Source organism: Plutella xylostella, chromosome 10 (assembly GCF_932276165.1).
Source record: "Plutella xylostella chromosome 10, ilPluXylo3.1, whole genome shotgun sequence".
NCBI classification, from domain to species: Eukaryota; Metazoa; Arthropoda; class Insecta; order Lepidoptera; family Plutellidae; genus Plutella; species Plutella xylostella.
The window spans coordinates 740972-753567 of record NC_063990.1 but is presented as its reverse complement, the minus strand read 5'-3'; the positions used below and the strand labels follow the sequence as shown (position 1 = coordinate 753567).

Below are 12596 nucleotides of genomic sequence, written 5' to 3'. Positions count from 1 at the left end.
ACATACCGTCAAATACAAATTTGCGCAGTGCAAACCTTGTCCCGGTAATACGCCACACATTACAGGTAAAAATGTATTTTATACGGAGTTGGTAGCACGAAAATGCCGTTTACGTTCGCAATTTCACGGTTAAGCGAGCAATTTATACAATAATTTGACTGCCACACGGAATGGCGATAGCACACCTAAAGGAATTTTGTGTGCAGGTGTTGTAAGGACTGCTTGGACACAGTGGGCAGGACTCGCCTGTTACGGAGTGTTCCTTACTTATTTTAGCACCAGTATACAGAAATTACATCCATAATATAAGACAAAACCCTTTTTCTTGTAATTTGGGAGGATAAATAATATTAATGCACGGGCACAAAAACATAAAATATATGAACTCTGCGGCGTATGGAGCAGCGGCCATTCTTCGCTACACACGCGTCACGTCAAAATAAGATGATAAAGGGCGGAAGGTAGCAGGTAATTTAGTACCGTACGCTGGCATTAGACCCTTCGTTTTATTAGCGCAAGGCCAAACGCGCAGGTCGGTATGGGACGTGATATATTGATATTGGGCTGGATTTATAATAACAACCCGGCGTGTGACGCGCGGCGCCACCGAAAATGTAAAGATGGTTTGTAATGTAAATTGTATTTTGGTTCGATATTAGATTTTGAAGGCTATTTTCATGTGTCAAGTGGTAGGTAGGGGTAGGTCTGGGTAGTAGTATTCGTGTATAGTTTTATACATAATGATGATTTATAATGGTAGTTTTATGTTAGTAAGATCATAATGATAGATAGATTGTAGTGAATAATGGCGTGACATGATGCTTTAAGGAAAATAAGTTTTAAATAAGTTTTAAATAAGTTTTAAATAAGTTTTAAATAAGAGCCTTAAATCGTCCATAGCACAAAATGAGGATGTATAGTGCCCTAGGAAGTAATTACCTTTCTATAAGTCCACGAACCCTCATAAAATTAAAATAGAAGTAAATTTCAAAATAAAAAAAACACACACACACAGCTAACATTGTTATTATAAACATTATAGCCTAACGATAAAAAACGGGAAAAGTAAATCAGAAACATGCAGAATCTGTCAACTGGTTATTTATTACCAGATTGTATTACGGGACCCTCACGTACATTGGCCCCTTTTTAATAATAACATAAGAAACAAAATTTATACGAAACGATGAATACGTAAAGTTTTAATATTGTGTGCATTATTTATATTGTGAGGTCATATTTTTTTTTCAATACGATTTTTTTTCTACTGTTTTATAAACACTTTAACCTTACATGTTTATCAAAGATATAATTTTATACATAGCACAGCATGACGCAAAAGCTATTGAGTTTATCTGAAGGTACAAGGCTAGCCGCATTATCGAATATGGCTCGTATATTCCTTTCTCCTTTGCACCGGCTGCCAAGATATTATGATGACGTCACATTTCCCCTCGGATAAACCACGTCATTCCAGCGCTGATACGATAATACTACTGACCTCATTGCCCATTATCCTTTATCCAGAGCCGAGACACTGCCCTTAGACAAATGTATGGTTATATTCATGTTACGATGATCTTACACTTTGTGCGGTGTAGGGCGATGCGGGTGTTGTCTGTCGGATAGGAACATTTTACTGTCCAATCAAGCGACGATGTTCCTAGATGACAGGTGTCAGCAGCATTCTACAGTACAAATAGTAGGTATAGATTGTTTGGTCATGTTTGTGTTAATACCCAACTATATAAAGCTAGCATCAATATTTGATAACCAATCGAATAATTATTTAGAACTGAGTCCATTGTCAATCTATAGGTACACAAGTATGCTAAAGACAGCTGCTTGGAAGCAAAATGACGGAGACAGTAACAGCGACACATTTGTTCCTCGAGTAGAGTCTGACAATTCCAAACTTTCATAAAAAATTAGTGCAATAACAATTATTATTTGTAATAAGTGACACTACCATTCAAAGTTACCATTCTTCTTCTATCTTGGAGTATAGCATAAACATGTTAACGTAAAGACTCAACACTGGATCGTATTCTCAGAGTGTTCAGACTGTACGCCCCCGGCACATTGATCGGAATTATCGGGTTTCCAATTTACGATGGTCCTATATTAGCGTCCTGAAATTTTATTACTTATATAATATTGTTATGAAAATGAGGACGCCCTTCCTCACGGATAAAATGGGTTATGCGTTCGGTGCTTGTCAAAATTGTACGTATTTTTATCGCTGGGCGATAACTTGGTTAATGTAGGGCCACGTAGAGCTGTCTAAAGGTAACTGCACACTTGATGCCATCGCAGTGTGGATAGTTTGCCCAGAAAATAGGAAAGCAGATTTCGTAACGCAAGTACTAGTTTTTTTTACTACATCTAACTACAGACATTAAGACATAAGTCTACAACCATCCCATTCGAAATATATTTTTATACATTTGAACTCAGTCAAATATAAATTTTGCCGTTATACTAATTGTATCAATATAATTGGGCAGAAAAAACTATTATCCAATCTGCCAGCTAATCCAGCTTAAGTAAATATCCTGACAAAGTTTTTTATAAAAGCTACACAGAAAAAAGACCTAAAAACTCTGCTAATGACAAACAAACAGCGAAAACCCACGTTGCGGTTCGAAAAAGCAAAAAACATCCATAAATTACTTTTAGGTAATAAAAATGTGTAAACGCTAAGCAAACAAGATTTTCCGTGTTTCTGTAAACATACCGTTACAGTTCAACGACGGATATAACGACCACTGAAAAGTCCGATACAGCCAGAGTAATTTAACCGTTTTATACCTACTGGCCATTCAGGGTACCCATTCACAGTTTTTGAAGGTTCATGTCAACAAGTATTCAAATACATTCACGAGCAATGAAAAAGTTCCAGTAACAGTAGCACCGAATTCCTAAACGGACAAGACTAGGTTAATGATAAAACATTTAATTCAAAATTTGAAAACTATATTTAAGATTTTTGGTTTGTCACATTCTGATGCGCTGTTAAATATTGCTGGCGGCGCCATTTAGCTCGCCTTTTCCGTCACTCACGAGTGTAGTTCCTAGTATTATTTATTTTTACATTTTCGTGGAGAACCAACAGCATTTTGTTAATAACTAAATATTACTTATGAACATATAACAACTAGATGCCATTAACAGGTTCCCGCATATAACACAAAAGTAATGACTGTAAGTAGGAGCAAACAAAAATCCGTGACAATTAAATAAAAACCTAAATAGGTGCCTACCCACAATCACATAAAAAACAAAGGGTCTTATTAATTTAAACTAACAGCACACATTTACGAGATGATGTTTCATTGAGGACAAACTGTTGCAAAAAAGATCTATGTCAGAACCAGTAAAGTGTTTGTTAAAAGTTCTACAAGCTCTGATCAGGAATGAGTTTTGTCTGTAGTTGGTTTTAGAGGTGGGTACATTTAATAACGGTTTCAAACGGGTCAGTCGAGGGGGTACTCTTAGTCCTACTTTGGACATGAACGGACCACCTTCTACGAGGCAATGATACATGATCTTACATTTCTAGGACATCCAATAACAAAAAACTGCGTCTGAATTTATATCAATTTCTGTTAAACTATTAAATTTAAATCACATTTTAAATGATGACAAAGTTGCTACGCCACCGTAGCAGACTGCTACGCCGCGCCGTAGCAATCTGCTACGCCGTAGTTAGTTCGTAGCACCGTAGCACTAATCGCTACGAAGATTAGTACTGCTAGGTAACACTGAGAAATTGATATTGTGAAGTGGATTAACACAAGTTGGAGGTTCTCAGGCGAGACAGATCGACTTATGCTCGAAATGTGCTTCACATTTATCTTTTTCCTTTATATATAATGTTATCATTTTATAAACAACGCGCAAGAAAATCTTTTGATAAAATGTGAAAGTAGGTTTGCAAATTTTACATAAAGTAGCCTTTTTTACTTTTGATTGCGGGGTTACCATTTATCATCTATTTTTCACCGATTTTCTGACGATTACTATGACATTCACCTGTACCTTCTTACATTACTCAAGTTGTTTTAGAACACTTCAAAAATCTGAAACCTACTTTAACAAAATTCCTTGAGAAAATTCGTTACAAGAAGTACATAATAACGCAACGGCGCCGCGGCTGCGGCTCCTCGCTAATTGCGGAGGCTCCAGCGGAGTTAATTGCGGCAAACGCTTTCCGTTACACTTTGTGACTTTCTAATGATAATGTCAGGAGCGTATTTTAAGAGAACCGTGGTTTGTGCCTACCCCCGTGGGAGTAAAGCGCTAGTTCTTGTGGTGCATAATACCTAAATATAAATACTAACATTGGGTAGGTTTCTCGAATGAAGTAGATATCCCTAACCAAGAATCAGATATAATTTTAAGCAGGTGATAGCTTCCAACACCAACATTCGCAAAAAAATACAGCTCATGGGGGGTGGTGGATAAAACCTTAATGCAGGTTTGAAATAATAATTATAAAATTTTTAAACATACGAGACATTTTAATTTGTATGAACGCAATGCTAAAGTCTTAGGTATAATTTAAATGAGCGTAAGATTAAGAGCAACACAAATAATACCGTAGAAATTTAATAAATTTCAGCCATTCCTTATGCATTAATCTCACAATTAACACTAGTGCCTAATTCAAAGTTATAATATATCATAAATATTTGTGCAATAAAGTATTAAATAAACAAATTATTACTTGTTATATAAATTAATATAACTCACTGCATAACTTTCTGTTCATAAACCTAATAATAGAAAATAAGTAGATATTTTTTGAGCGATATTTATAGTACATAAATAAAAAAATACTCACCGACTTGCACTATAACACCACATAAAAACCATTATAATGCATATCCGAGCCACTAAATACAATTATAATATTAGCGAATATAAATTTTAGCAACAAAATCCGGTACACACTAGCAACACTTGTTTGGGACATCCAGCGTTGCGTATTGCGCTAATACACACTGGGGTCTTAGTCATTTTCCGCGCGGCGGCGTATTTTCAAAGTCGGGTCATAATGTTTGGAGGCACATAACGCGACCGACGCGCGCCGAGTCCGCCCGCCGACTGAGCGGGGAGCGGAGGCTGCCATCCTACGCAACACACTTTACCGGGAAACTCGAAAATTCATCTCAGTCTCCGCTCACGCCAGCCTCATTTTCTGCCTAAACCTCACTTCTAAGCTACATACTATCAAATCTATCTTCCCAACTTTTATCAATGACATAAATATTTTTTATCTAATAAATAATCGGTGCAAAGGTCATTCGATCCCACCTGGCGTTTTCCCGGAATCGTGGCGAATACGTCACGGATCTGTTTAAGCGCGCACGCGCGGTGCCCGCAGCCCCGCCCTGCCGGCGGGGGCGTCCCGTCCGACCCTCGCCGAGTATTCAAATTGCTGCACTGATGATAACGGCCCGACGGGGACGAACCCTCATCCACAAGTCGGTTACAGTAAACGGTTACGCTCGCGCCGTGACGTGCGCGTGTGTGTGTGTGTGTGACTATTTTTTGCTCACCTTGATTTATATATAGAATAAATTAATACACCGCTATTCCAGACTAATATTATTATTGCTTATTGCTTTTGAAACTCCCCTTCGACTTATTTAGGTGTGATAACAAAATGTTTCTTTTTGGGATGGTATTATATTTTAATAATTCGTTATTAAGTAAAAGTGTTTTCCTCAATGGGGGATGAGTACCCATACAGTATATTATTCTCATATTCAGACCCCTCCGCATTTAAATATTGATATTAGCACACAGGCCCTATTTTAGTTAGTCAATAAAACGTTCAAATAAAACAGAACATTTTATAAGTAATTTTAAAGTAGTGTATAGTAAATAATAGCTCTACATTTTTTTCTGAATATAATAATATGATTTTATGTAACTATACAACATTTTCGTGTATTTTTAGCATAGCGACTATTAACTGTAGACGCTGTATTCCGATACTTACTTTACAATGACTCATATATGCATATTTATTTTGAAAAAAAATCATATCGATATTATTGGTGCGATATATCCATGAATTAAATTCATAACAGAACAACAACGAACGCTTCAACGTTACAATCAGTTATCATATAAAAAATAAAGCCAAGCCAACGATACAATTATTTAAAAGTACAGCTGTACTCCATCCAGCATGTAATTAGCATAATGAACGGTCGCGGATGGCCAATGAAATGAAATGAAATGAAATAAAAAATAAAATGAAACTGCGGCCAGATCAAAGAGCAATGAGAATGAAGAACTGAAGCGATTGTTGTAACAATTTAATGTGTGAGTCGCGTGCCAGGTGCGGTACTGTAGGACTCTCATTAACCTTGTTTGTACCTACATTATAATATGTTTAATCTATTATATCACTAGCCAATAACCTTCTTTTGCTGGACACATACACTGACGAGCAACGACAAAGTTGCAGACACAACAGCAATAAATTACTTCTAAACGAAAAAGGTTCGGATAATGACGCCGTTTGCAATATTCAAGTTCATTTAACAGTGCATCAGAATATTGCCTACTCAATACGTAAATATTATGATTTTTATTTTTATTGGGATCATTTGGTTTCGATATCTTGTGAATGGAACATTTCATTGCTCGCAAGTATATATTAAAAAACGGTCTGTCATTTAATTGATAGTTCAAATAAAGTTTGTACTTATAAGCTGAAAAAGTGTACACATGATTACGTAGCTGACAGTACATACGAGTGACCTGATGAGACAAACGGCGGGTATCTCCCGGCCTCACGCCGCGATACAACACAATTTATCTAGTGATGATAATGACTATATTTCTTTTTAAGTGCCCATAAAACCACTTTGCCCTGTACACACGGAAGTTTTTTGGAAACATAGACATTCTGGACATTCTATACCACTTTCACGGGTCCTTGAGTTAAGGGTATGGATGCGATCTGAAGCCTTACGTATCCGACAAATAAATATTAATATGTACGATAAATGTCTAATAACAGTCGTATGAAACATAACCAATATAAGCGGCATGAGTCCAAACACGATAGTCCAGGGGGTCACTCTCTAAGACCAAAAAGGAAGTTTCGTAGCGCTGCTGTGTGAGCCACAACTCTATCTCGTTGTATTAAACGTGCCGATTGCACGACAGCTCTCGTTCGTTCGTTTTTCGTCAGTATAGAGTAACCCTCCAGGCGATGCACCCTCCCCCTACTGTTGGGAGTATAGGGGGGTTCCATCGACAATCACTGTAAAATATGGCTAGTATGGACATCGAATTTAGGTTTTTAAAATTGTGTGATATCTTTTCCTACGTTTGATTCTTGCGCTGGTGGAGAGAATGCTTTATTTGGAAACTAACTTTTTTAAGGTGATGTATTGGTGATGTTTCTGCTAGTTTCCAAAACTCTCTATCTATTGATAAGAGGCAGTTACTAAAATTAATTCTAAAGTTTTTGACCGATTGAAACTTTTTATGTGTCGAAATCATCCAGTCTGACCTGTCATGTTGTTTTCAGCTCGTCAGCTCCATAAGTAGGTTCACACTTTTGTAGCTTTTCAAACTACCATTCATCTAAACATTATCTGTGCTAACACAAAAAACTTTAAACACCGCTTAACAAGTGTTTAAATCAAAATTTGACAGATTTTGTAGGCGTTTCACAGCGCCGAACACCTGTTAAATACCTACTGTCTAAATTTTTGTGGTAAGGCCCAAAAAGTTTGAAAAGGTTTAATAAAGAGACCAGCCACTAAGAAAGCTGAGCGTACCATTTCTGTATAAACAAAATGAAGTCGGTACAGATGGTGGGTAACTATTAGATTATTATTGGTAAGTAAAAACTCGGTCCACGGACTAACCGCACTGGTCAGGTTTTACCCCAGCTGAGTATTACACACCATTTTACATGGCACAATTGTATCACACGGCCCGCTCTTCTGCCATTGTGGCTCACTTCACTTTTTGCTCATATCCGATATGCGTTTATTAACTGGATTATTTTCAGCGGATTTTTTAAAAACGCTATTTAAAGTGGAGGATCTGTAGGGTTGTGACGATGCATCTCCAATAAATTAAATTTTGTTATTTATTTATACGTAATAATTCCAATCATTAATATTTCACCCTCTTATACTACTGATATCTAACCATATGACTATCAGTAGGTACTTTCTAGATTACTGACAAAAGTGTGAATCCGTTTTCAGTCACCTTCGTTGAATAGAATTGTATTCGTAAATATAAATTATATACAGAGTGTTGCATACAGGGCATAGGTAATAAGCCCAAAAGAGGTGACAAGGGGGTTCATAAAAAACTAGCTCTACGACACATTCTATAGCTCTCTGCTTTAAAAGTTATAAGTTTGTTCTCAATCATCAATTCGTTTGTTTTTCTGGTTATTCAAAAAGACGCGACGATCAACCCGATCCCGCTAGTCCGCCGCTAATCTTGACAGATTTTTCGTTGTTTTTCGTTTCCGGCTGCTAAATTTTATTTACTTCGCACTAATGGGAAATTAATGGCAAAGCTTGTCGGAACAGTGAACAATAAAAACCTTTATTAAGGAACTCTTTTGTTTTTTACGAGAAAACTCTCTAGGATAGACGTAATATAAAGTTTTTGTTTTTACTTACTAATTAACAAATCCACTCACTGGTTGCTATAACAGGAGAATTATTTACGAAAACTAAAAAAAGTATCAGTTACCTATGTTGAAAAAAGTGACAGACAGATAACTATGTGTACCTTAGCCTATAATTATATTGATCAGAATTTGCCATTATTCCGTATACATATATTTTTTGGAAATTATCTATACATTTTTGTAGCTACGACCTAGAAGTCTAGCTTTCCCAAAAAGTCAAGACTTTAGATAAGGTGTAGAACAAACTGCCACTATTTACCTTACGTTAGTTACTGAGGTACACACATTTAATTTTCCTGTAATTTTTGGTCGAAATAAATACTCAATGGATTTAATGTGCTGTGAAAATGTTCCCATTCGTAGCTAACAATGCATACTGACTGACCCCTGTCCATCGGAGTACTTGAGTCTTTTTATACATAAATTAAATGAAAAGAATACGGACTGACTGATCTATCAATGTACAGAATTGTTACATAGGAAACATTGAAAATGGCTTTCTCAATCAAAAAAACTCAATAAATACCATACGCTAAAATATAAAACTAAAATGGCTTCCATAGTTATGAAAAAATACCTAAAATTTAAAACATACATGTGAATTCCGCTAAATATCTATGAAAGTTACATGTAAATTTTGTTTTATGTTTTTTTGAAGTGAATTGCGGTGTCCCCGCATATTTATTTTATTTATTTTATTTATTTAATTGGCGTGCGCCCACGTGAAATGTTTAATCACCCGTCAAATCCACGTTGCTTTAATCAAGAACCTGGGACTATATTTTTTCCCAGTATTTACGCTGTATTTTGAATATTATATCCATGTATAGCCATATCATGTTGAAACAAGCTGTATACATAATCCTGCCTACTTACATAGAGTAGTCTCTAACATAGAGGGTTTGTGAAAGACCTTATTTCTTTCACTTTATATACACTCATGACCAATGAAAAACATAGAAAGTTAGAAGGTAATTTGGTGCTATCACGTCACTGAAACTTTTTAATTGCTCGTGAGTATTATAATCGTGTAATATTATTATGAATAAGTTAGGTACGTCATAGCATTTGCATTTATTGACGACCCTACAATATTTTTTGTTTCGGACCTACAAAGTCACAAGCAGAAAGATTTAAATACAGTTACACTGACTCAGCTTCACTACATAGTTTAAAACAAAGTAACTTTATCTGTCCCTTTGCATGCTTAATCTTTAAAACTGTGCTGCAACGGATAGTTATTGATCCGTTTTTTAATAGACAGAGTGATTCCAGAGGAAGTTTTATGTACTTTTTTTTTGTGGTTACTTGGCATCAGCATAGCTCCCGTGCGAAGCCGGGGCGGTTCGCTAGTATAATAATAAATCATTTATTTCAGGCTTTCAGCCCCCACTGGCGCGGGGTACCCTGCGTCGGATGTGATTGGGCGTCGCCGACAGGTGGCGTGTGTCTCCATCACCAGGGGGTAGCGGATTCGATTTCCGTCCGAGCCAGCTCCAGACTATCCTGGCCCAATTTACTGAGCTACGTCGGCTTAGATTCGCCCAGTACTCGTAATTGAGCACTGGGCGCACTGAACCCGTAAAGAGAGATTTTAAAAAGTATGGCCGAGCTTTCGAAAGCTGCACTAAAATATAAATTTTTATGCCAACATTTTTTTGGTTTATAGGAGACCTATGGGGGTTTTACAACAATATGAGCAGAGCATACTGTAGTTTTATAACAAGCCCCTAGCTCAACGGTGCTGTAAAATAAGGTATACGTTTTTTAAATAACATTTGAGTTTTATACAGAAAATAATTACAAGTATAAAATTTTACATGTTCATATAGATTTCATGTATGAAAACACCCGTGTCTGAACAAGTTAAAGCGTTAGCACAGTCATTAGCGAATTTATGGATTACAGTTCGGCAATAAACGAGGTTTGCAGATTAACAACTAACTTGAAGGAAGTGTTTACTGAAGTGTAAAACTTATATTTTTACTTTCATGTTATGATTCGACCACTTTCAGGTGTGTAATTTTTGTATGCACGTTTAAATTACATAGTGACAATTACCTACTTAAATTATTATTAAACTTATGGATTGCCATGGAGTTGATGAGATGATTTAACCAAAAGTTATCGGTATTAATTAAAACGGCATAACCCAACCAGGATTCATTTAAATTGCCTATTTACTACCGTACAGCACATTATAACTTACAGTTGTTATCGTTTCTTTAACGAACCCTTAAAAATTAATGTAACTTAGTTTAATGTCCACTGAAATACAATAGCTTCAAATTTATAATACCCCTCTTTTCCTATCACAGTTGAAAGCCCATCAGGCCCAAGTAATGGAAAGCTGCCGTGCAAATACCAGGCGCACAGATAGAGTAGAAAGTTGTCTATTAAAAGTTACAGCTAACTAAGTGAGGCGGCAGAGTAGAAAACGGATGTGACGCAGTGTCCCGTAATTATTTCCGGTGCACGCGCGCAAGGTGTTGTCTGGACCTACCCTCGGGGGGAATGACCTTTTGACATGTGTGTACTCGTATGCCTCGTGTCAAAGTTATGAAAGGTCACTTTTACATTGGAGATTGTTAGCGCACAGTTAGGAAAGTTGTTAAGCCTGAGTAGGTATCAGATCAGAATTTCACTCAGTTATGATTATGATACGTATTTCATGTTTGTACATATTGTATCATATCTGAGGTACTTTAAGATGTCTATTATACTTTGGTAAAGGGACTGGATTGATGCCCAATTGTATTCAAATAAACTTGCGCACTGGATTTCGAAAGTAACGATGACTGTGCGTAGGTACAGTAAAGCACTTCTTCAAACGTCAGGCGTGAAATGTATCTTCAAAGAAAGAAAGAGACAATCTGAACTTGCAGCTACAAAGAAAGGGACGGTATCATAGCTGACCGCATCATTAGCGCACATTACTCGCTCCTCATTGGTCCCTCGCATCAGCACATAATTATGCAGCTCGGGCAGTGACGTCATCATGATCACATGACTTCACATCAAGTCAACTGGAAAACATCACCCGTCCTTCTGTGTAGTTTATAGTCTATGTGATGTAAGTAACTGTAGGTAGTTCATGTTTATCCCGGGAACTAAATATTACGATGAAACGATTTGCCATGTGGATTAATTGGAGAGTTTAGAATGTCCTAAACGTTTATTAATCAAGCAATGTTCTTTCATTGATAATAGCTCTACTATGTTGAATATAAGTTCAACAACAAAATTATGAATATTTCTAAAAGTATCAATAACAGTTCACTACTATTTAAACAATTTAATAACCGAACTGAAATTCAACCTTGATGAAATAAAAAAATGTACCTAAGTAAACAATTACACACACACACGCACTCACGCCTTGTACTAATGTACTCCCTTGCGGGGTAGGCAGAGGTGCATTGCTGCACCCACTTTTCGCCAGAGTGTACAATTATCCCTCAGATCATATTACATTCAATTTATCCCGACTAAATTATATTTTCTAAACCATGACACAAACACTTCCGCAATATAAAACGCTATAAAAAACGGACAAAGCGGTATCTTGCAACCAAATTAGGGAAATTAAATACAGGATGATTCCCCCGCCGGGGGGCGCCCAGCTAAGGACCTTTAATTTTATAAATAGCAACATTTGTACATCCGGTGTGTAATTATAAAATGAACTCACTATTTCCTAAATGCGCAAAGCTTCATAATTGGGGTGAATTTTCTGTTTAGGGATCTACGCAATAGTATTGTACTCATAGTTAGTCGGTGTAAGGAATCCCTTATTATGGTAATTGAGTTAAGTATGACTCTTGTTCCTCGTTCTTGCTATTGGGAAATCATTTAGTGTCAGTACATTATGTACATGTACAGTAATTCTATCGATATCATGTATATT

The 12596-nt window shown here is 36.6% G+C and overlaps 1 protein-coding gene across 13 annotated transcripts in view; it reads right to left on the bottom strand.

Moving 5' to 3' along the window:
* Window positions 1–12596, bottom strand: part of LOC105382920 (disintegrin and metalloproteinase domain-containing protein 11) — a 388227-nt gene that overhangs the window by 297795 nt on the left and 77836 nt on the right. The window contains exon 1 of one of the 13 annotated variants that reach the window (XM_048623426.1): window positions 4847–5122. The exons of the other annotated variants lie outside the window; for them this stretch is intronic. The gene's annotated coding sequence lies outside the window, so the exon portion shown is untranslated. Of the gene's footprint in view, window positions 1–4846; window positions 5123–12596 lie in introns of those variants that run through there. 13 annotated transcript variants of the gene reach the window in all.